The following is a 21,674-nucleotide window of genomic DNA, read 5'->3' as shown; positions in this document are numbered from 1 at the left end:
TTATTGTTGAAAGTATTACAGATGTCTGCTGTGAATATATTATGAGCATGAGTGAACATCTTCTGATTAGGGTTGGGGATTTGATAGACAGATGGAAATCAAAGGTTAAGAGACCTTAGGATCTGAGCCTGTGTGTGTGTGTGTGTGTGTGTGTGTGTGTGTGTGTGTGTGTGTGTTTCCCCATTGACCCCCTCCTCCCTGCACCTGCCCCTCCAGAGCCTTTGCCACACTATCGTCTGTGTCCTGGGGCTCTGCAGATATGCATATAAATTCCTCAGTTAATCTCTCCCCCTCCACCCCTACCCCCATCTTCCTTCTGAAATTCATCAGTCTATTCATGGTTCCATGTCTCTGGACAGGCTGGTTTTATTTACCTTTTCATTTTATTTTGAAGATAGAACTGGAGCAACAGAAGGTTAGAAACAAACAAACCTGGAGTAGACATGCATCTAGTGGTGTGTGAGAAATTTTCTTCAACAGCCAATTTCTTGATTTATATATTAAGAAGGACAGAGATGTGCCAAGCCCTAAACCTTCCAGTGTGTGACTCTGTTGGAACTTACCGTGCATATTTGCCCTGAGGGCTCCCAGAGCTGGAGATGTGCACAGAGGCTCTCCCTGCTGTTGTCACTCTTCCTTTGGTGTCCCTCCTTGCATCTGTGCTCCCCTTTCTTTCATATATCTGAACCATCACCTCTCCATCAATCAAACATGACAACCTGCAGATTAAGTTATTTCTAAAGACTTCGTTTGATTTTTTTAATGGTCCATAGATACAACATAGTTCATTTAACCGAACTCCAATTATGTCATTTTCAGTTTTTTATATAGCACCACATGTGAATATTCACATACAAACATCTTTGAGTCTGATTGTAGAGTAGAATTACTGAGACAAACAGTATGAAGATATTTGAAGTAGTTGATTCACATAGACAACTGTTTCCCAGAAAACCTGTCAGCATACTGTGTATGAGAGTGTCCATTTATCACCAAGCTTCAAAACTCACCATTTTATTCTTTTAACCTTTGTCAATTTGAAGGGAAAAAATAATTTGTGTTTTAATTTGCATTTTTTTATCGCTAGTAAGTCTGAATACTTTTCATATTTACTGGAAATTTGAATTTCTACTCTTGTGAATTGCCTGCTCATGTCTTTTATTAGAGCACTCACATCCTTGTTGCTGCTTTTGGGAATAAGTATCATTTGCCATATATGTTGCAAACATTTTCCCTAAGTTGTCATGTTTTTGTGTTGTTGTTTTTAATCCTCACCAGAGGATATGTTTTTATTGATTTTTAGAGAGAGAAGACAGGAAAGAAAGAAAGAAAGAAAGAAAGAAAGAAAGAAAGAAAGAAAGAAAGAAAGAAAGAAAGAAAGAAAGGAAGGAAGGAAGGAAGGAAGGAAGGAAGGAAGGAAGGAAGGAAGGAAGGAAGAAAGAAAGAAAGAAAGAAAGAAAGAAAGAAAGAAAGAAAGAAAGAAAGAAAGAAAGAAAGAAAGAAAGAAAGAAAGAAAGAAAGAAAGAGCCGGCAGCCGGTCCATGCTTGCTGTTTCAAGGGACCTGGCATATATAGCATACTGTTCTTAATATGTTTGCTCCCCTTAGCGCTGTGTGTTTTAACCAAGGTCACCTCTCCGAGAAAGGTTGTTTCCCCAGGTAGGGATTTTTCCCTGAAGTTAGGGAGGGAATAAAACCCCACAACTAAGTGCCAGGTGGGTAATTAATCACTTTAACTAGGAACAATCATGCTTAAGCTACATAATCTTTACTCCCTGGAATGGAGATAAGAAACGCCCTAACCTTTGGAATAGAGATTGATAGGATTGGAATCAACTGGTATAAATACAGATGTAACAAGACAGAACTTAGAACACAGAACTTAGGACACAGAACTTAGAAGAGAGAACCTACAGACAGAACCTACATACAGAAGAACTTCGCTGGAGAGAACATGGCAAAAGATCCTGGACAGAAACTGGCCACAGAACCTGGAGACAGAACCTAGCGAGAGAACCTGGCTAAAGATCTTGGACTGAACCTGACTACAGAAATTGGGAAGAGAACCTGACTAGAACCTGGTGACTGAACCTGGCTGGAGAACCTGGAGAACCTGGCTGGAGAACCTAGCAAGAGAACGTGGACACAGAACCTCACTGGAGATCCTAGCCAGAACTTCGCTGGAGATCCAGACCAGAACTTGGCTGGAGATCCTGGCTAGAGATCCTGGCTAGGCTGCTGATCAACTGAACGCTGTCTCCGTGTCATTCCTTCTTCGCCGACTCCGTCCATACCTTTGGGGACCCCTGGACCTGCTGGGGTTGGACCCCAGCAAGAAAGACAGAAAGAAAGAAAGAAAGAAAGAAAGAAAGAAAGAAAGAAAGAAAGAAAAGGAAGGAAGGAAGGAAGGAAGGAAGGAAGGAAGGAAGGAAGGAAGGAAGGAAGGAAGGAAGGAAGGAAGGAAGGAAGGAAGGAAGGAAGAAAGAAAGAGAGAGAGAAAAACATTGATGTGAGAGAGGCCCATCGATTGCTTGTCTCCTGAATGCGCCCCAGCCAGGGATCAAAGCAGAAACCTAGGTATATGCCCTAACCAGGAATTGAACCCTCAACCTTTTGGTGTACAGACAATGCTCCAACCAACTGAGCCACCCAGCCAGGGCCTAAAAATAATAGTAGCAAACCCAAATGTAGTTTTACTGTGTACCAGACACTGCTCTAACTCACAGGTGGCACTACTGACATTTGGGGCTAGAATCTAGTTCTCTGTGTGTAGGGGACTGTCCTGTGCACTGTAGAGTGTTTAGCAGCAGATGCCAGTAACAACCCTGCCCTGGTTTTGACAACCACCACAACAAAATGTCTCCGGACACCACCTGATGCCCCTGCGGAGGCAAAATACTCCCATTGAGAAGCACGGTGCTGAACACTTCACCTGCAGTAAATTAAGTCATTTAATCCTCAAAACAACCTTAGGAAACAGTCACTACCATTGTTTCCATTTTACTCGCATCAGACCAGCTCCATTCTAGGTGATCTAATGTCCCAGGGAGTGCCTTTAAAAGACAATTTATAATCTCCATCAGCCTAATTACTTCTAATGGTGTTACTTGCAGCTGAACCATCTACTTTGGCACCACAGCGAAGCTTGGATTGACACATTTGCGGGGAGGGTGGGGCGAGGATCATCTCTTATTCATGAGGTCCGTCTGAATGTGGAGAGGGTTTGGGGAAGTTCCAACGTCCTCATTCATTTGGTGGCTCGTTCAGCAAATACTTCCTGAACACCTGCGCGATGGCGGGCAGCAGTCTGCACCCCAGAGATGAAGCAGCAAACGAGGCGAAGCGCCTGCACTCACATTCTAGCGGGAGCGTGCATTCCACTGACAGACAATCATCAAAAATGACAACAGCTTATGTTCAGATAACGTTAAGTATTCTGAAAAAAAAAAAAAAAGGCAAAGACTGATGTGCTAAGAGAGAGTCAGGCAGGGCGCATGTTGTAGTTGAAACAAGGATGTTAGCGAAGGCCTGCCTCGTATGATTCCATGTACAGTGGGGCCTTGACTTACGAGTTTAATTCGTTCCGAGACGGAGCTCGTTAAGGAGCTCGTTAACTCAAATTACTCTATGAACTCAATACAAAAAATCAGCCGAGAGACAGCTGGTATCTCAAAAAACTCGTTAGTCTGGACACTCGTAAGTCAAGGCCCCACTGTATAAGGCTCGAGAGAAAAGGCAAAACTACAGGGGCGGAAACACGGCGGTGATTTCCAGAGGCTGGAGATAGAGGGAGGGGTTGACTCCCAAGGGGCACGAGGGAATTTATAGGGTGATGAAAATTTATATTTTGATGATGGTAATGTTTATGCAACTGTTAGCATTAGTCAAAACTCTAGAATGGATTTTACTATAGGTAAATTATGACTCAATATACACAATTCTCTCTCTTTCTCGCTCCCTCTCTCTCTCTGTCATCTCCACACAGGCTATTTTGCTGTTTTAGAAGCAGAGATTATGGAGAAAGGGGCTGGGATGTTATTTCTGAGGCTGGGAGTGGACCAGAGCTTGAACTTAACTGAAGAGAATTCCAGAGGGAGCCTCAGGCCAGGTCAGCAGGAGACCACAGCGTTGCCCCTGCTTCCTGCAGTGGCCCAGGTGAGGTTGTTGCAAAGAACCCAGGGCTCAAAGGCACACACGGGAAGTCACATCTTTAGCAGCCAGGTCAGTGACCCAGAAAAGGTGGTCAGCATTGCTCAGACCACAGGCTTCGGTTCACTGAGCCGCCTTCTCTTTGTTCATGACCCTCTGGGGAGCATCTGGTTTGATCTGCCACCACTGTGTTCAGAATGCTCCTTGGGCAGAGTTCGTTCACTTGAGGCCTTTGCACATGGGCCCTCTCCCGCACAGCCCATACCTAGGTGCTCTGCCTGCACTGTCCCCACCCCAATCACCTGGGGCCAGAAGCGCAGAATCTGTTTTCACCAACAAAAGCCACCACACTGAGATTGCAGCCTGCACAGGAGAGAACCCACTGGGGCCACTCTCCTTAGCAGGAATATGAGGCAGGCTTGTCTGCCCAGCCAGTTCACTCAGAGACTGGGGGGAAGGGGTGGGAGTGTGTGGCAGAAAGGTAAACCACCCTGGAATGGATTCCTAGGACCACTGTAGTATTTCAGCCTCTGGGAACAAAGTTCCTGGCAATTAATTTGGCCTGGAAATGAGTTATCATGTTACTTCCATGTATAAAGATGCAGAAAAACACAATCAAAACATTCTTCATGGCCTAGCTGGTTTGGCTCAGTGGATAGAGCATTGGCCTGCAGACTGAAGGGTCCCAGGTTCGATTCCGGTCAAGGGCACATGCCCAGGTTGCAGGAGGCAACCCATCAATGATTCTCTCTCATCATTGATGTTTCTATCTCTCTCTTCCTCTCCCTTCCTCTCTAACATCAATAAAAATATATATTTTTTAAAAAAACATTTGCCCTAACCTGTTTGGCTCAGTGGATAGAGCGTCAGCCTGCAGACTCAAGGATCCCAGGTTCGATTCTGGTCAAGGGCATGTACCTTGGTTGCAGGCACATTCCCAGTGGGGAGTGTGCGGGAGGCAGCTGATTGATGTTTCTCTCTCATCGATGTTTCTAACTCTCTATCCCTCTCCCTTCCTCTCTGTAAAAAATCAATAAAATATATATATTTAAAAAAATATTCTTATGATACTAAAATATAACATCCTGACTCTAAGAAATCCAGTAAAACCAACTCCTAGGAGTCTGAAAGCATTCAGTGCAGTAGGTCCAGTCCCAGATAAAAAGAACTGGAGGCAACCAAAGGGCATTTCAATGTCAAATTATGAATACATTCCATTCTCCTCCCCTCCATCCCCAAGGAAATCAAGAACTAGTGTTACTTAGATTCAGAAGAGCCCTCTTGCTGTAGCCTGTCCTTTTTATCTGACACTGGACCAATTGGACCTAATACTTTCAGACTCTAGCCATTGATTTTACTCAATTTCCTGAAGAGTCAAAGGTTGTTACATGCTAGCAGCATAAGACTGTTTCAAATGGGCGTTTTAGGGGTCTCTGTAGCATGTAATCTGTAAATAATCGTGTTTCTTGACTTCCTTGTGGTTGGAAAGGAAGAGAATAAAATGCTTGGGGTTTTCTTTTTCCTCTTTGTATTAGAGCATTGGCTCTGTGACTGTCTTCAACTGTGTATAGTGCATGCCACCTCCAATTCACCCACTGCTTTTCTATCCTAGGTCAGCTGCTTGCTACTCAGCCCGAATCTTTCCTCCACAATCCTGTGCTAAGTATAGTCACTGAATATAGAAAGCAAGTGTGAACACAGAGGGATGTGTGCTTTTAAAAAGGTGAACAAAATGAAGGAGGAAGAGGAAGCATAATGATCGATAAGAACTTTTCAGTTTACTTAGCTGATTCATCTTTGTTCATTCTCTTCCCCCGGAACAAGTAGCACCCTGTCTTCTGTGCCGTGGGCTTCTTCATAATACTTGGTCAATGTTGCTGAATGAATATTCTATAAGCAATCCACCAGCACAGTGACAAACCTGAATGCTTAACCTTGTAGAATGGTAATAAACATTCTCTGAGAACATTAAAATGAAAGCCGGATTGAGTGGTTCCTGTCCGTTAGACAGGAAGTAATATGTCAAATATGAAGATACACCCTGGAACATTTTTTAACTCGTAAGAAATCAGCATCAATAAGTAGTCTCACAATTTTTGTCTTCAAAAAGCAAAACAAGTATGTTGAGATACTGGAAGATTTTTTTTTAATACGTGGAAATAAATACAGATACTTTGTGTTCATCCCTTGCCTTGTAAGTTTATGGAATCCTAAATTAAGGATCTTCTAAAGTTTCATAAAACTGGGAGTATAACATTATAAATTAGAAGAAAGGTCCTGTTTACAATGCTTATGGGGGAAGAATGGCCACATTGCAATAGTTACTTCCCAAGTCTTCATAAGTGAGGAGTGTTATTTCATGCATTCATTCAACAAATGTATATGAGTGCCTGGCATCATAGGCCTCTCAGCCAGTCAGGGACATAGATAAGTTAGCCAATCAGGTACCTGCTACAATACAGGGTGCATGGGTTACTATGGAACCCAGAGGAAGAACACGCTCAGCCTGGAGAGTTCAGGATAGAGATTGCCCGAGGAAGTGACCCTTAAGCTGAGCCTTGAGGGATTCATACAAGCAGAGATTGGAAAGGCAGGACACTCCAAATGGAGGAAACTTATTTAAAGGTATAATTATGAGAGAAATTATACATTCTAGACACTGCAAATCGTCCAGAATGGGCACAGGCCTAGAGAGAGAGCCGGGGGATTTGACGATAACAAAGCTTACAACCTACAAAGCCCGTGTTAAGATATTTGGACTTTACCTGGAAGGCAACAGAGAGTCACTAAAGTGTTTTAAGCAGGGTCCTGGGGGACAAACAGAATTAGGCTTGTATTTTAGAATGGTTAGGGAGACAGGCAAGAAGTGTTGGAATCCGTTTTACAAAAACCCTTTTTTCCGGTCAGAGAGTGTGGCCTGCTTACAGGAGGCCTACTTGTGAATGGATGGATGGAAACGCGTGCAGGAGAGAATGTGCGTTACATCCCCACGTCTCAGCACCAGTGCAGAGCAGTTCTTTGTAAAAAGTTGTCTTGGTCACTTACCTTATCTCAGTTACACAATTTTGGCATCCACCGCGCCAGTCCCCTAAAAGCTGGGATCAGCCCCCACACACTGGTGATCGTTAACCACAGAACGAGAGCCCAAGCAGCCCAGGGCCCCACTGAATGGTTACAGGTTGAAGGCAGTGTCACGGGCTCCGCCCAGGAGGCTCAGGGCTCTCCAACCCACAGCCGGGAGTTTGGGAACTGCTACGTGCCTTCCAAAGGCCACACTGTTCCCATTTGTGAGACCACGCAGACCATGTGTGAGGTTGGCCACCTTCAGTCTGTCTGTTTCCTGGTTAGCACTGCTAGCAAGGTCTCCCAAGAGCACCTCCCGACTCAGACAGGTGCCAAGTTTGCCTCTACCGAATCGCGACCATGGCTCTGTGCTTCGGAGGCACCGTGTGCCTGCTGCGGGTGGGCCATCGCGCTCCACAGAGATGCACTCGCCTGGCCCCGGGCCTCCCTTCTTAGAACTGGGGCGTCCTCCAGCAAGGTCCCCTAGGCTGGCAGTGCCTGGCTCTGCTGTGCCTGCTCCCAAGCCCTGCCAGGCCCCTGGCCCCTGCCAGGGGCTTCCCTACAGGCCTTAGAAAAGGCTCCAATTCCTAAGATCTAGGTCGCCTGTTATTGTGAACAGAATTTATGTTACACATCATTGTGAGTCTTTTCAGGATGTAAGGTAGTTCTTATGGAGATGCTCTGGGGACCAAGAGGAGTGACCTGGCAGTGGCCTTGGAACCACCTTTCCTCCATGTGTAAAGAGAGTCGCACCTGAACGAGGGGCATTGTGTCCGTCCCTGCGACTGGACTGGGACTATGCCCGCTCCCTCTGACCAGAACTAAGACATGAACAGGAGTACAAATGCGGCTTTTAGCCTTGGTTGTGATTGGGAAAGCTTGATGGCTCCCACGTGGAAGACAGAAAAGTGACCCTACCATGTGGAGCCAGAGGGGCAGCCAAGAAGGAAGGAATCTAGGCAGATTGCCTGCAATTTACACCTGCCCTTTGGGGATGGAAGTTTTTCCTGGAGGAATGAAAACTGTAGAAGCATAGCTGGACAAAGAAATGGAGTTATGGCTCTCCCTTACATTTTCCATAATAATTCCATTTTTAATCTCCTTTAGATTTTAGTAACATTCATTTTGAAAATTCTAGATTGGCTTTTGGCTGTGGTAAAGGAAGCCAAGGAAACTTTTTTTTTTTAAACTAAGTTAAAAGGGGAAACAAGTTACCCTGGGAACCAAAAGAAATCAGAGTGAGAATCTGAGGTGAACTTCAAGGGGACAAATTTTGGGTTGGATTTACTTGGCCACCTGTCTCATCCATCTGGAAATGTTCCTTCCAGGGGTATGATCTGCTCACACCTTTTAAAGTATTTTAATAGGAGGCTGTTTTGTGTAAAAACATGGATAGCGGCCCTAGCTAGTTTGGCTCAGTGGATAGAATGTCGGCCTGCAGATTGAAGGGTTCCAGGTGCGATTCCAGTCAAGGGCACATGCCCAGGTTGAGGGCTCCATCCCCAGTAGGGGGCATGCAGGAGGCATTCGGTCAATGATTCTCTCTCATCATTGATGTTTCTATCTCTCCCTCCTCTTCCTCTCTGAAATAAATAAAAAATTTATATATATATTTTAAATGGATAGTGGCAGTACTGTTAAAAGTAATCCTAAATCCTCAAATCCTGGGATCCAGATTTTGACCATAGATACTGTACATAATTATATTTGAGCCTTTAATCCTCCCCACCTACACAACTCGTAATCGGAGCAGAAAATGAAAAGCCAAACCATTTCTTTATTAAGGGCATCTACACATAAGGATCAAGTTCTGTTTGCTACCTGTCAGTACTACACTTCAACCAGATGAAAACATTGTTAAGCTCACCATCGTGATTATTATCAACTCAAATCATCTGAGAACTCACAAAGGCCATAGTATTAGCACCACCTGTAAGGTTACCAGTAATCAAATTTTAGGTTCATTTATTCCACTTCTGATTACTGCTGTATTGTTTCTTCTCAGGGAAAAAAATATTAGGACTTGGACAGCACTTATTGATCCATTATTACTCTATGATTCTATGGATCCATTTATGGGCCAACTTATAAAATCTCAGCATAAATTCTTAGCTATGAATGTTTCTTCAATGTGTTGCCAGAATGAACCATTAAAAACAGCCATTTCAAATTCTAATTTTAAAAATGGGCTGTATTTTAAACCTCATTCACATGTCTATATCATATGATTTAGTTATAAGATAACTGTATTCAAGCCCTTTGGCCAATACAAAAAGACATACAAGCTATCTTTCCTAGGTGAAGTCATTCATTCATTCAAAAAATATTTGTTGAGTATCTACAAATAGCAGACATGGTAAGTAATAGACACTGGAGATATAACCGCAAACTAAACCGATACGTTTCTGCTCTCAGGGAGCTTATGTTCCACTGGGACTACAGAGATAAACAGATACAGGTCAGGTGGTGCTAAGTGCTGAGAAATGGGGAGGGGGGTGTTGCAGGTTTACATAGGATCGGCAGGAAAGGTAAGATGAAGGAAAAGGGAAACAGTCGTGTGAATAGCTAAGAGCCTTCCAGACAGAGGGACATGCAAAAGCGTGACTGGCAAGTGCTCGGTGTGTTTGGCAGAGAGGAAGGAGTCCAGTGGGTAAGAGCTGAGGCCAGCAGCACGGGACCAGATTACGAGGGATGTTGTATTTGATTTGCTTTTATTGGGGAGGTGGAGCAAATAAACTTAAAATATCCATTAGTAAATCAAAGAGAATAGATTTTAGGACAGTACAAACAACACATTTAATGTGGAAAAAAAAAGGTAAGGGTATATGGGAAATCCTATTTCTTAAATTAGGACTCATTTTTTACTGCAATTGGAATCTGATTTGTTTGCAATGCTTTTCTAGTCTTACTCACTATAAAACCAAAAGAAAACAACAATTAAAATTCCAAAACAGAACAACAATTAGGGGGGAAGGGCTGTCATAAGAAGAATGTCTTTTGCTGTTAATGTAATATTAACAATGAAAAGTCAAATGAGGGCTGAAAAGTAGTATCAAATTCCAAAAATTTAGGCTATGGATTTAGAGAACTGTCTTTTGTACTTAAAGACAATACTACTGAAATAATTTTTATCTATTTGTGCAAGTGATGGCAAAGGAGGGGGTTGGAGTCTCTTCCATGTGGCTCTAATTTTTAAAAAATTGCCCTAACTAGTTTGGCTCAGTGGATAGAGTGTTGGCCCACAAACTGAAGGGTCCCAGATTCAATTCCTGTCAAGGGCACGTACTTTGGTTACAAGTTTGATCCGTGGTCAGGGCACATGCAGAAGGCAACCAATTGATGTGTCTCCCTTACATCGATGTTTCTCTATCTCTGTCCCTTCTCCTCCCTTCCGCTCTCTCTAAAAAAAATCAATGGAAAATATCCTCGGGGAGGGTTAACAACAACAAACGTACCCTGTGCTTCTGTGGAGCTCTCCGTGGTAGATTTTCTGATGTGTCACTTTCCTGATTGTGACAGTTTTAAATCCACCCTTCCGCTTTCCTTTGAACTAGCAGTTCTGATTCAATGCTTCATTGTTTTACATTATGCTGCTTTTTTCTAACCACTTCCCCAAGCGGGAGTGTACAAAATAGATCCCTAACATAAATCTTCCAGCCACCCCTAGGTTGCTGCCACCATTTGGCTTTTATTCTGATAGTGACTTGATCCATCAGGCTTCTGAATCACCACTTGCTTGCGTCGGATTTTCATATCGGAAGACATACTGGAAATGTCCTGAGCAAGTGTCATTTGGGCTGGCAGTGGGGAAAGACCACATTCAACCCTTGGCGACAGCATACAGCTAGCTCAGAGTAGCAAACAATTAACCTGCAAATAATGAACATATGCATTACTTGGAGAATCAAAAGGAGGTGGACATTTCATTTACACATCAGTCTGAAACAAGCTAAGGAAACCCCAGTCCTCCCTTATCCACCATAAGCTCCATGAGGGAAAGTACCTTGGCTGTTTTGCGCAAGTCTGATTATGAGTTTACATAAAGTGCTTTAGATTTGTGCTTAGCATATAGGCGCTGAGTACATTAGTTATTGCTGTTCTCAGCATCAGTATACTAGATTCTAGTATACTGTATAGGAGTTTAATATATGTTGGCTAAAAAGACTTAAATAAGGAAGCTACTTTTGTGGCATTCCTATTAACCCGCCATTGGAAAACGATGATTATGGACAGTGCTGAGAATCATAATCCCTGTGGCACACTCCATCTCTGGGGCACAGTAATGATCAGATTGTTGCAAGAAGGACTGCAGAGGCTGGAAAAGAGAGGACTCTTGGTGAGTTTCCCCAAAGCTCCGGGACAATACAGTCCTGTTCTCGAAGGAAGCAAACCCCAGGCCCGCTGTCTGGTCGCCTTCCAGCCCTGCAGAGGGACCTCTTCCTAAACTTCCACACCCAGGAATGCCCCGTTCCCAGTTTCAAGGGGCGGGGAACAACCGGAATCTTTGTCAGGGCTGCCGCCCCCTGCCCCAGAGCCCCGCCCAGACAGACGTCCTCCTCCCCCATGAGCTTCCAAACCTCAGCTCGCGCCCTCCCCGCCGTTTCTCCCCTTCTCCCCTCTTCCCCTCCATTCCCCAGGCCCGGGCCGTCGGCGGGCGCCGCGCGGGGGGAATAGAAACCGCCAACCCGGAGGCGGCGGCAGTCTCCCGGGGCCCAATGCCGGCGAGGAGGGGGCGGGGCCTGTGGGGGCGGGGCCTAGCGAGAGGGGGCGGGGCGGGGCGGGAGCCGCTCGCTCGGCGCCTGGACTGACGGGCGGGCGATCGGTCCCGACTCCCACCCCCTCGCCCCCCGCCCGCCCCCTCCGATTCGCCCGAAGAGTTGGTCCCCCCAAGACCTGGTGCAGATTGACGGAGGGGGAGTGGCCCGCCCCGGCCCGGCGGGCGCCGGGGCTGAGGCTGCCGGGGAGGGGTTGGGGGCGCCTGAGGGGCCGAGCATCCCTCTCCCCCACCCGCCGGCCCCCGCCCCCCGCCGGCCCGCCGCCCCGCCCCGCCGTGACCCCCGGCCGCCTCGGGAGCCCGACGAGGTAAGTGCGACTTCCTCCTGGCAGCCCGTCCCCACGCGACCCTCCCCCCGGTCTGGGCGGCCCGCGGCCCGCTGGGCCCTCGGTCCGCCCCAGGAGGCAGCCAGGCGGGGGCCTCCCCACACCGCGTCCGGGCTCGAACCCGGGCCGGGTCCCCGCGCCGCGCAGCCGGACCCCGGAGCGCCTGGGCCGCCCTGAGTTGTGCAAAGTTGTGGCCGCGGCGCTGGCGGCGGGCCTGGGAGGCGGGGACCGCTGTCCAGGATCATGGCTCCTCCCGGGACTGTTCCGCCAGGAGCCGGGAACCATTTCAGGTCCCCGCGCTGTTCCCGCAGACGCTCGTGCTCTGAGTTTTGGGTTAAGTCATTGCCTCGCCCCAGAGTGTGGAGAACCGGGAAGGGACTTTATGTCTATGAGCCCTGGCGTGCCGGGGTGAAACTTTATTCCTTTTAAGCATTGCAGGGCATCCTTCGGCGTCAAAAGCTAAGGGAGAAAGTTTGCTGTATCAAAGAGGAAAGCCCCACTGCCATCTTTATTATTGATCCGTTTGATTTTGGAAAATGTGTTTCAATGGTTGATGCACTCACAGAATTCAAAAGGGATAATGTATACACATTCCCTCTCCCCGCCCACCCAGCCAGCCAATCTGACCACTGTCTTGTGCATTCGTGTGCATATGCAAATGCCCTTTAAAAAATGCCTTCAGTCACAAGTGCCTAATAAATGTTCCTTCTCCTTCCTTTTAGAAAACAGATTAACAAGTCTTATTGGTTATTATACCACTGGGGGCGGGGAGGGGGGGGGACAATAATGACTTATTTCTGGTTTTAAGCATTTGTGAATTTAACTAGATCGTGAATGTGTATATACTATTGACTTGCCATAACTATGTGAATACCTTTACACAAAGGTGAATATACTATTTGTGGGTAATGGGGCAGGTAGGTAGAAATCCTTGTGAAATAGTAAGAAGATAGGTCTTAATATATACAATAGATAGTTTCAGACATTATTTGAAGCATATAGTACCATAGGAAGAAACAAAACTAAGTGAGAAAATTGAGGCAGAGCAGGAAAAAAAACAATACAAAGTAACAGGGAAAGTGCATACTATAAAACTGTATGATGCATTTGGCGACATTTTAAAAATATCCTGCAGAAAATAATGAATTTTGGACAACAGTATTCTTCAATAAAGGGCAGTAATAAAACTCTAAAGGTAAGTTCTCTGAAAGCTTAATTTTTTGATCCATTCATAACATTTAAAATTACCTAGGCCCAGCTGCTGTGACTTGATGGTTGAGCATTGACCTATGAACCAGGAGGTCACGGTTCAATTCCCAGCCAGGGCATATGCCAGAGTTTCTGGCTCCATCCCCAGTGGGAGGCATGTAGGCGGTAGCTGATCAATGATTCTCTCTCATCATTGATGTTTCTCTCCCTTTCTCTCCCTCTCCCTTCCTCTCTGGAACCAATAAAAATATATTTTTAAAAAAGAAAATAAAATTACCTAGGACAGTATTTCCCAAACTGTGTCCTAAGAAATGAGAAATCAATAGTTTATTACTTAAAGTAAGATTTTAGTTCAAATAAATTTGAGATAGCTGAATTAGACCAATTTTAGTAGTTATTTACTCTTTCTTGGCTAATGTTCAAATTTACTCTTTTAAAGCGGGTTACATTTTATTACCTTTTCCAAATTTATTTGACTATGGAACACAAATGGAAAACCACTGAACCTGTCGAAATGGCTGGACTGCCTTTTCTTCAAATGGTTCTTCATGAGAATTTCCTACAACTGAGGTTTGATAGGAACTGGAAAGCAAAGAGTTTGAGGTTTTCCAGTTTATTTCCAAAGTGAAGATAATTAAAAAGTCAGAATTTTAATATTATATATATTAAAGGTAAAGGCTACTTTTCTCCTGAATTCTTTCATAGTTCTTCATTATTCTGCAGGTTGCCTGTTGGGCCAAATGACCGTTAGGACTTTTTCCTATTCAGCACTTCAAGGCTACTCCTGGTCTTGAGTTAGACTAGGTTTACACAAATAGAATTCCTTAAAGAATAACTTCAGTTATTCTCAGATGTAAACATGTGATTAACATGTCCTTTCCATCACAAACATTATTGATGCTATTATTTTACTATAAATCCTAGAATTCTGTAGTGGTAAGAGACCTTAGAAAGCATGGTACATACTGGAAAGGACTTTGAAGCCAGGAAATCTGGGATACTACCACTAATGTGCAGCGTTGTTTCTAGCAAATTTATGAACCACTCTGAATCTGTTTTCTTATTTATAAGACTAGAATGATGCCAGCACTCAATTCGTTCAATAGATGTTGAGAGTGGAATAGGTATTGGGTAGTAGAAAAACAGCTTTAAGGGCCAGGATCCAAGATGGCGGAGGAGTAGGTGGATGTTCCACTCACCTCCTCCCAGGACCAAACTGGAATTACAACTAAAATATAGAACAATCCACCTGTAGACTGGCTGAAAAGAAATCTTATAACCAAGGATTTATAGAAGAAGCCACATCGAGACTGGTAGGAAGGGGGTAGACATGAAAAGAGCTGGCCTGTTCCCAAGGGCTGCATCTGAGATTCCAGAGGGATATCTCAGCTGCAAAGGTTCCCGTTGCGGAGCATGGAGTTTCAACCCCCACCCTAGGCTCCCCAGCAACCACTTAACATCTGGCTGTGAAAATCAGTGGGGATTCTGTCTGCCAAGGAGAGACCAGAGTCTACAAGATACACAGGCACCCTCTTAAAGGGCCATTGCATAAAATCTCTTTCCCAGCCACTCACCCTGGGCTCCTTTGGAGGGAGGGCGGAGCAGACTAGTTGAGTAAGGAGAGACTGGGGTTTGTGGCTCTAGGGAGAGAGCTGAGGGGATAGCTACCCCTGTGCTGAGTCACTCTCTTGCACTGCAGACACCATCTTTTTGGGGTGGAGCATGTCCCTCCATATAGCATCAGCCTCCGGGAAAGCCCCTCCCTCTGGACTCCCTATCACCCACCCTGTGGAGCTTGCATCCTACTGAGGAGTTAGCTGCCTGGTCCAGGGTGTAGAGGGTTGGGCAAACTCAGGGGGTGTCAGGAAAGAGTGGTGTGGCTTTGGTGTGGGGGCCCTTACCCCACTTTCCCTTGAATCTAACTGGCACCATCCCCTCAGGAGAGATCTGCTAGCCCTACTCACCAGGCTCCTAGCAGCCCCATCCTCCCAACTCCTGGTGCCTCCACCTACTGAGGTTTAGGCAGAATTCAGGAGACACTGTATTGTGTAACTATGGGGTGGGGGCCCCTCTCCCTACCTACCCCCAAACCTGACCAGCACCTCTCCCTTTCCCTACTCCTGGCTGCCCCAAACAACTGAGATCAGGCTCCTCGTAGAATCTGGGACAGACTACGTTCTGTGGCTCTAGGGTGGAGGAAATTTTTCCCTGGCACACCCAAACAGTGCAGAGCCCTCCCTTCATGTGGCCAAATCTTGGTTGGTTAGGGCCTGATAAAGTCTGCTGGCCTCACCCTGATGACTCTCTGAGACCTGGCCCCTCACAAAGGTCTGCAGACCCCCAGCAGGTATATACCCTGGAATATTTGCTGAGTGGCCTCAGACAAGACACAAGCACCAAGTTTGAACCTGCATAGACCTGGGGAACACCACTTGCCCTTACCTGATGATTCATTGAAAATGTACCTATTACAACTCGAGTATCGCCAGAGGCTTTTAGTGACTGAGCCTAACTGGTAGTTGGCAGGCAGGTGGAGGAGGATCTTGGGGTTCCTTAGGACTTTTGCTGACCTGCCCCAGGGATCCGGTGTGGTAAAAGCTTGATCCTTCCCACATAGAGCCAGGCCCAACAAAGGCAGCCACAAACTATGGATTGCTTTGCAGCTCCAAACAGGTTGCGAGGGCCAGTCTCAAGCAACATCTGATGTTGGCCTGCACCAGAGTCCTTCTTAAGAGGCCTCAGAACCAACACACTCAGTGGCCAGCTCCAGACAACATCAGAGCAGGATCCAATTAGCTTCACAAGCAGAATATCCAAAGGGAGGTCTTGGCAGGCACCACACACTGCTGAGGCGAATTCCCCTTCATGTGGTCAGAAGCTGCACGGCAGCTTGTACACTGGTTGGGATCGATCCTCACAATCAGCCAGCCTGAGGGTTGACCCCACACACAAATGGGCCAGTAGCAATCAAGACTTCATTACAGCCTTGGCAGGTGTGACTTTGTGGCCATAGTGTATTGGCCCATGCACTGATAGGTCACAGGTTTGATTCCCATTAAGGGCACATGCCTGGGTTGCAGGTTTGATCCCCAGCCCCAGTTGTGGCGTGTGCAGGAGGCAACCAATCTCTCTCTCTCTCTCTCTCTCTCTCTCTCTCTCTCTCTCTCTCTCCTCCCCTCCACCCTCTATAAAAAATCAATAGGAAAAAAAATGCATGTCTTTAAAAAAATAACTTCATTACAACAGGAGGGCCCACATAACCCAAGCAAGGGACATTCCTGGAGCACTGAGATCAGCTGATCAAGGATACTGTGCCACTGCGTCTCACAGGACACCTACCTCATAACACCGCCCTACCAAGGTAGTCACAGCCGATCTACCTAATACATAAAACCAAACACAAAGAGGCAGCCAAAATGGGAAGACAAACATGCCCGAAAAGAAAGAACATATATAGGAGAAATCTCCAGAAAAAGCTAAATGAAATGGAGGCAAGCAATTTACCAGATATAGAGTTAAAAAAAAAAAATGGGACTAAGAATGCTCAAAGAACTTAGTGAGAACTTTAACAAAGAGATAGCATAAAAAAGGACGTAGACGCCATAAAAAAGAACCAGAAATGAAGAATACAATACCTAAAATGAAGAATAGAATACCTAAAATGTAGAATACACTAGACGGAATAGACAGTAGGTTGGATGAAGCAGAGGATCAAATCAGCAATTTGGAAGAGAAGGTAACAGAAAACAATCAGAGCAGCAAAATGAAAAAAGGATTTTTAAAAATGAGGATAGCCTGGCCAGTGTGGCTCAGTGTTTGTGCATCAGCCCCTGAACTAAGAGTTCACAGTTCTATTCCTGGTCAGGGTACATGTCCAGGTTGCAGGCTCAATCCCCAGTATGGGTTGTGCAGGAGGCAGCCGCTTGATGTTTCTCTCTCATTGATATTTCTATCTATCCCTCTCCCTTCTTCTCTCTAAAAATGAAGAAAAAAAATTTTTTTAAATGAGGATAGCGTAAAGGATGTTTGAGACAACATGAAGTGTAACACCTGCATCATAGGGGTACCAGAGGAGAAGAGAGAGAGCAAGGGATTGAGAACATATTTGAAGAATGAATGACTGAAAATTTCCTTCATCTTGTGAAGGAAAATGACACACAAGTCCAGGAAGCACAGAGAGTCCCAAACATGAAGAACCCAAAGAGGCCCACACCAAGACACATCATAATTAAAATGCAAAAGTTTAAATACAAAGAAAGAATCTAAAATGCAGGAAAAGAAAAGCAGTTAGTTAGCTACAAGGGAGCTCTCATAAGACTGTCAGCTCATTTCTCAACAGAAAGATTTCAGGCCAGAAGAAGTTAGCATGAAATATTCAAAGTGATGAAAAGGAAGGACCTGCAACCAAGACTAATTTACCCAGATAGGCTTTCATTCAAAATTGAAGGAGAAATAAAGATCTTCCAGATAAGAAACAGCTAAAGAAATTCATTACCACATACCAAGTATTACAAGAAATGTTAAAGAATCTTCTTTAAGAAGATGAAGAAGAGAAAAAACCAACAGGAATATAGTTAAAAGAATAAAATGGCAATAAAAACTTAACTATCGGTAATCACTTTAAATGGAAATGGCTTAAATGCTCTAATCAAAAGATATAGGGTAGTTGAATGGATAAGGAAATAAGAACTGTCTGTAAGAAATCCACCTCAGAACAAAATGTACACACAGACTAAAAGTAAAAGGATGGAAAAACATATTTCATGCAAATGGAAATTTAAAAAAAGCTGGAGTAGCATTACTTGTATCTGACAAAATAAACTTCAAAACAAATGTTAGAGGAAGAGACAAAGAATGGCACTACATAATGATAAAGGAAGCAATCCAACAAGAGGATATAACCTTTGTAAACATTTATGCATATAACATAGGAACACCTACATATATACTAGTAAAGCAAATATTGATGGGCATAAAGGGAGAGATTGACAATAATACAGTCATAGGAGGGGACTTTAACACCCCATTGACACCAGTGGATAGATCTTCCAAACAAACAAACAACAAGGACAGTGGCCTTCAAGGACACATTAGAACACATGGCTTTAATTGATATCTTAAGAGAATTTTACCCAAAGCTGTAGAATATACATTCATTTCAAGTGCACATGGAACATGTTTCTAGGATAGACTACATGTGAGGACACAAATCAAGTCTCAATAAATTTAAAAAGATGGAAATCATGTCAGGCATCTTCTCTGACCATAATGGTATGAAACTAGAAGTCAATCATAAGAAAAAAAAACGAAAAAACACAGAAAATCATGGAAATTAAATAACATGTTACTAAACAATGAATGGGTTAATAATGAGGTCAAGGAAGAAGTCAAAAGATACCTGAAACAAAAGAAAATGAGAACACAACAACCCAAAATCTATGAGATATAGCAAAAGCAGTCCTAAGAGGATAATTCATAGCATTGCAGATCTACCTCAAGAAACAAGAAACATCTCAAATAACAATCTAACTTTACCCTTAAAGGAAGTAGAAAAAGAACAACAAGCAAAGCCCAAATTGGGTAGAGCAGTGGTCGGCAAACTGCGGCTCGTGAGCCACATGCAGCTCTTTGGCCCCTTGAGTGTGGCTCTTCCACAAAATACCGACTTCTGCACATGGGCCACGAAGTTTCAATCGCACTGTACATGCGCGCCCGCACGTGGTATTTTGTGGAAGAGCCACACTCAAGGGGCCAAAGAGCCGCATGTGGCTTGTGAGCCACAGTTTGCCGACCACTGGGGTAGAGGAAAGGAAAGAATAAAAATCAGAGCAGAAATAAATGAAATAGAATCTAAACCAAAAAAAAATTTAAAAGATCAGTGAAACCAAGAGCTGGTTCTTTGAAGAGATAAACAGATCGACAAACCTTTAACCAGACTCTTTAAGAAAAAAAAAGAGGGGACCCAAATAAATAAAACCAGAAATGAAAAAGGATAAGTAACAACTGATTCCACAGAAATAACAAGGAATTATAAGAAAATAGTACAAACAACTGTGTGCCAACAAATTGGACAATCTGGACAAAATGGATAAATTCCTAGAAACAGAATCTTCCAAAGCTGAATCAGGAAGAATCAGAAAATCTGAATAGACCAATTACAACTAATGAAATTGAAGCAGTAATTGAAAAAACCTTCAACAAACAAAAGTCCTGGACCAGATGGCTTCACAGGATAATTTTACCAAACATTCACAGAAGAACTAACACCTATCCTCAAACTATTCCAAAAAATTCAAGAAAAGGGAAGGCTCCCAAATTTGTTTTGCGAGGTCAGCACTATCCTAATTTCAAAACCTGATAAAAACCCTACAAAGAAAGAAAATTATAGGCTAATCTCTGATGAACATAGATGCTAAAATCCTCAATAAATTATTAGCAAACTGGCTGCAGCAATACATTAAAAAGATCATGCTCCATGATCAAGTGAGATTTATTTCCAGGATGTAAGGTTAATACAATATCTGCAAATCAATAAATGTGATACATCACATAAACAAAATGAAAGAATTGACTTCGGCTGGAGAACACACAATATAATATACAGATATATATTATAGAATTGTATATCTGAAACCTGTATAATTTTATTAATCAACAGAAGCCTGGTGCATGAAATTTGTGCATGGGAGTGTGTGTCCCTCAGCCCGGCCTGTGCCTTCTCGCAATCTGGCATCCCTCAGGTAGAGTCCCTAGTCCTGGCCGGTGATCAGGGCCTACCTGGGCTTTCCTTCCCCCAGCTGCCCAATAAATTTATTTTAAAGGTAAAAATAAATAAAATTTTATAAAGAATAACAGCTTTAAGGGTGATAATAGTGTATTAACAATCTTTTTCTGTCTAAATTTTTTTTCCGAGTACAGATGGCAAGAGTATGGAGGAAAGTGGTTCTTGAGTTTCAGCTAGCACATAGTGAGAATTGAGAGAATGAGGGATTAGTTCAAAAATTTATATAAATCCATTCAGTTCCTGATTGGATTTTGAGAGTTTGGGTAATAAGGGACACTCCTATAAGAAACTATTCTATAAATGATGTGGTGATATACAAAATGTTACCATTCTGAAGATAAATGAGGGTCAGAGCTATTCAGTGTCTACACTCCATTTATGAGAACGGGATTTATTGAGTATATCAGGTGAGGTAAAGTATGCTCTGGTAACAAAGGACTCTCACATATTAGTGGTTTAAAACAACTAAGGTTTATTTCTCAGTCACAATACATGTCCAGTTAGGGTCAGCGGGACAGCTCTGTTGTCAGAGTCCCAGTTGTCAGAGGCTCCACCTCAACACTGCTTCCACAATTGTCAAGGCAGGGGAAAGATGTGATGAATTGCACGTTGGCTCTTAAAGGCTTCACCTGGAAACGACACATGTAATTTCCACTGCCATTTCATTGGTCAAACAAGTCAAAACACTACACTCGACTTCAAGGAGGTGGGCAAATGCAACTCTATGAAGTGCCCAGAAGGAGAACTGGGACAGTCTGAGGACACTCTTAATGACCACTACTACACTAAGCAGGCTTCATAGTCCCAGGAGTTAAAATAAAATCTGAATAAATAACATCCAAATTATGTTTTTCAAGATTCTATTTAGAAAACAGAAAGTAGCATTTCTTTGTGTATACATGTGTGTTTAATCACAGAATTATGCTAATGAAAATTATAAAGAACATCTTTTATTAATTGGAAATGAAATATTTTGAAAGCGTCACAATTAGATGTACTATTTTAGACAAGTGAATTTTGTTCTTTTTTAATTATATGTTCATTCAATACACATTTGGTTCAATGTAATGTGTAGAAGGCACTGTTTTAGATTCTATGAGATTAAAAAGATGAATAGAAGTTTATAACCCCAATAGACAATAGCTATAATTAAGTCCTCTCTCTTCCTTCTCTTTAAAATAATATTAACAGAATCTTTCAATATGATAAAAATGTGTATATATACATTGTGGCATATTTTGGTCTTAGGAATTATTTGGTGGCAAGTTACAGAATATTACGTAAACTAGCTTAAGCAAAAAAAAAAAAAAAGTATTTTTTTAGAAGAGGGATATAGTTTTATGTCACAGAGTCCAAGGGCTGGAAGTGCA

At 43.7% G+C, this 21,674-nt stretch overlaps 1 protein-coding gene across 1 annotated transcript in view; it reads left to right on the top strand.

Annotated features, from left to right (window-relative positions):
* The first annotated feature begins 12,164 nt into the window (after nucleotides 1-12,164).
* The window catches only part of KLHL5 (kelch like family member 5), a 73,639-nt gene continuing 64,129 nt past the window's right edge, over nucleotides 12,165-21,674 (top strand). The window contains exon 1 of the mRNA XM_059673280.1: nucleotides 12,165-12,293. The gene's annotated coding sequence lies outside the window, so the exon portion shown is untranslated. The remainder of the gene's footprint in view (nucleotides 12,294-21,674) is intronic.

Source organism: Myotis daubentonii, chromosome 1 (genome assembly GCF_963259705.1).
Source record: "Myotis daubentonii chromosome 1, mMyoDau2.1, whole genome shotgun sequence".
Classification (NCBI taxonomy): Eukaryota; Metazoa; Chordata; class Mammalia; order Chiroptera; family Vespertilionidae; genus Myotis; species Myotis daubentonii.
This window is presented reverse-complemented; position numbering and strand designations above follow the sequence as displayed.